Consider the following 4,371-nt stretch of genomic DNA (forward strand, 5'->3'; position numbering starts at 1 on the left):
GTCAGACCCATGTGTATATACTGTACCAGTCAGACCCATTTCAATATACCAGTCAGACCCATGTTTGTATTCTGTACCAGTCAGACAAATGTTTGTAAACTGTACCAGTCAGACCCATGTGTGTATACTGTACCAGTCAGACCCATGTGTGTATACTGTACCAGTCAGACCCATGTGTATATACTGTACCAGTCAGACCCATGTTTGTATTCTGTACCAGTCAGACCCATGTGTATATACTGTACCAGTCAGAACCATGTTTGTATTCTGTACCAGTCAGACCCATGTGTATATACTGTACCAGTCAGACCCATTTCAATATACCAGTCAGACCCATGTGGGTATACTGTACCAGTCAGACCCATGTGTGTATACTGTACCAGTCAGACCCATGTGTATATACTGTACCAGTCAGACCCATGTGTATATACTGTACCAGTCAGACCCATATCAATATACCAGTCAGACCCATGTGTGTATTCTGTACCAGTCAGACCCATGTGTATATACTGTACCAGTCAGACCCATTTCAATATACCAGTCAGACCCATGTGTATATTCTATACCAGTCAGACAAATGTTTGTATTCTGTACCAGTCAGAACCATGTGTATATACTGTACCAGTCAGACCCATTTCAATATACCAGTCAGACCCATGTGTATATACTGTACCAGTCAGAACCATGTTTGTATTCTGTACCAGTCAGACCCATGTGTATATACTGTACCAGTCAGACCCATTTCAATATACCAGTCAGACCCATGTGGGTATACTGTACCAGTCAGACCCATGTGTGTATACTGTACCAGTCAGACCCATGTGTATATACTGTACCAGTCAGACCCATGTGTATATACTGTACCAGTCAGACCCATATCAATATACCAGTCAGACCCATGTGTGTATACTGTACCAGTCAGACCCATGTGTATATACTGTACCAGTCAGACCCATGTGTATATACTGTAACAGTCAGACCCATTTCAATATACCAGTCAGACCCATGTTTGTATTCTGTACCAGTCAGACCCATGTGTGTATACTGTACCAGTCAGACCCATGTGTATATACTGTACCAGTCAGACCCATGTGTATATAGTGTACCAGTCAGACCCATGTGTGTATACTGTACCAGTCAGACCCATGTGTATATACTGTACCAGTCAGACCCATGTGTGTATACTGTACCAGTCAGACCCATGTGTATATACTGTACCAGTCAGACCCATGTGTATATACTGTACCAGTCAGACCCATGTGTATATACTGTACCAGTCAGACCCATGTGTATATACTGTACCAGTCAGACCCATTTCAATATACCAGTCAGACCCATTTCAATATACCAGTCAGACCCATGTTTGTATTCTGTACCAGTCAGACAAATGTTTGTAAACTGTACCAGTCAGACCCATGTGTGTATACTGTACCAGTCAGACCCATGTGTGTATACTGTACCAGTCAGACCCATGTGTGTATACTGTACCAGTCAGATCCATGTGTGTATTCTTTACCAGTCAGACCAATGTGTATATACTGTACCAGTCAGACCCATGTTTGTATTCTGTACCAGTCAGACCCATGTGTATATACTGTACCAGTCAGACCCATGTTTGTATTCTGTACCAGTCAGACCCATGTGTATATACTGTACCAGTCAGACCCATTTCAATATACCAGTCAGACCCATGTGGGTATACTGTACCAGTCAGACCCATGTGTGTATACTGTACCAGTCAGACCCATGTGTATATACTGTACCAGTCAGACCCATGTGTATATACTGTACCAGTCAGACCCATTTCAATATACCAGTCAGACCCATGTGTGTATACTGTACCAGTCAGACCCATGTGTATATACTGTACCAGTCAGACCCATGTGTATATACTGTACCAGTCAGACCCATGTGTATATACTGTAACAGTCAGACCCATTTCAATATACCAGTCAGACCCATGTTTGTATTCTGTACCAGTCAGACCCATGTGTGTATACTGTACCAGTCAGACCCATGTGTATATACTGTACCAGTCAGGCCCATGTGTATATACTGTAACAGTCAGACCCATTTCAATATACCAGTCAGACCCATGTTTGTATTCTGTACCAGTCAGACAAATGTTTGTGTATACTGTACCAGTCAGACCCATGTGTGTGTACTGTACCAGTCAGACCCATGTGTATATACTGTACCAGTCAGACCCATTTCAATATACCAGTCAGACCCATGTTTGTATTCTGTACCAGTCAGACAAATGTGTGTATACTGTACTAGTCAGACCCATGTGTGTATACTGTACCAGTCAGACCCATGTGAATATACTGTACCAGTCAGACCCATTTCAATATACCAGTCAGACCCATGTTTGTATACTGTACCAGTCAGACCCATGTGTATATCCTGTACCAGTCAGACCCATGTGTATATACTGTACCAGTCAGACCCATTTCAATATACCAGTCAGACCCATGTTTGTATTCTGTACCAGTCAGACAAATGTGTGTATACTGTACTAGTCAGACCCATGTGTGTATACTGTACCAGTCAGACCCATGTGAATATACTGTACCAGTCAGACCCATGTGTGTATACTGTACCAGTCAGACCCATGTGTATATACTGTAACAGTCAGACCCATGTGTATATACTGTACCAGTCAGACCCATTTCAATATACCAGTCAGACCCATGCTTGTATTCTGTACCAGTCAGACAAATGTGTGTATAATGTACCAGTCAGACAAATGTGTGTATACTGTACCAGTCAGACCCATGTGTATATACTGTACCAGTCAGATCCATGTGTGTATACTGTACCAGTCAGACCCATGTGTATATACTGTACCAGTCAGACCCATGTTTGTATTCTGTACCAGTCAGACCCATGTGTATATACTGTACCAGTCAGACCCATTTCAATATACCAGTCAGACCCATGTGTATATACTGTACCAGTCAGACCCATGTGTGTATACTTACCAGTCAAACCCATGTGTGTATACTCTACCAGTCAGACCCATTTCAATATACTGTACCAGTCAGACCCATTTGTATATACTGTACCAGTCAGACCCATGTGTGTATTCTGTACCAGTCAGACCCATTTGTATATACTGTACCAGTCAGACCCATGTGTATATACTGTACCAGTCAGACCCATGTGTGTATACTGTACCAGTCAGACCCATGTGTATATACTGTACCAGTCAGACCCATGTTTGTATTCTGTACCATTCAGACCCATGTGTATTTACTGTACCAGTCAGACCCATTTCAATATACCAGTCAGACCCATGTGTGTATACTGTACCAGTCAGACCCATGTGTATATACTGTACCAGTCAGACCCATGTGTATATACTGTACCAGTCAGACCCATGTGTATATACTGTACCAGTCAGACCCATGTGTATATACTGTCCCAGTCAGACCCATGTGTATATACTGTACCAGTCAGACCCATTTCAATATACCAGTCAGAACCATTTCAATATACCAGTCAGACCCATGTTTGTATTCTGTAATAGTCAGACAAATGTGTGTATTCTGTACCAGTCAGATCCATGTGTGTATACTGTACCAGTCAGACCCATGTGTATATACTGTACCAGTCAGACCCATTTCAATATACCAGTCAGACCCATTTCAATATACCAGTCAGACCCATGTGTATATACTGTACCAGTCAGACCCATTTCAATATACCAGTCAGACCCATTTCAATATACCAGTCAGACCCATGTGTATATACTGTACCAGTCAGACCCATTTCAATATACCAGTCAGACCCATGTTTGTATTCTGTACCAGTCAGACAAATGTTTGTATTCTGTACCAGTCAGACCCATTTGTATATACTGTACCAGTCAGACCCATTTCAATATACCAGTCAGACCCATGTTTGTATTCTGTACCAGTCAGACAAATGTGTGTATACTGTACCAGTCAGACCCATGTGTGTGTACTGTACCAGTCAGACCCATGTGTATATACTGTACCAGTCAGACCCATGTTTGTATTCTGTACCAGTCAGACCCATGTGTATATACTGTACCAGTCAGACCCATTTCAATATACCAGTCAGACCCATGTGGGTATACTGTACCAGTCAGACCCATGTGTGTATACTGTACCAGTCAGACCCATGTGTATATACTGTACCAGTCAGACCCATGTGTATATACTGTACCAGTCAGACCCATTTCAATATACCAGTCAGACCCATGTGTGTATACTGTACCAGTCAGACCCATGTGTATATACTGTACCAGTCAGACCCATGTGTATATACTGTACCAGTCAGACCCATGTGTATATACTGTAACAGTCAGACCCATTTCAATATACCAGTCAGACCCATGTTTGT

The sequence above is a fragment of the Oncorhynchus masou genome, chromosome 29 (genome assembly GCF_036934945.1).
Source record: "Oncorhynchus masou masou isolate Uvic2021 chromosome 29, UVic_Omas_1.1, whole genome shotgun sequence".
NCBI classification, from domain to species: Eukaryota; Metazoa; Chordata; class Actinopteri; order Salmoniformes; family Salmonidae; genus Oncorhynchus; species Oncorhynchus masou.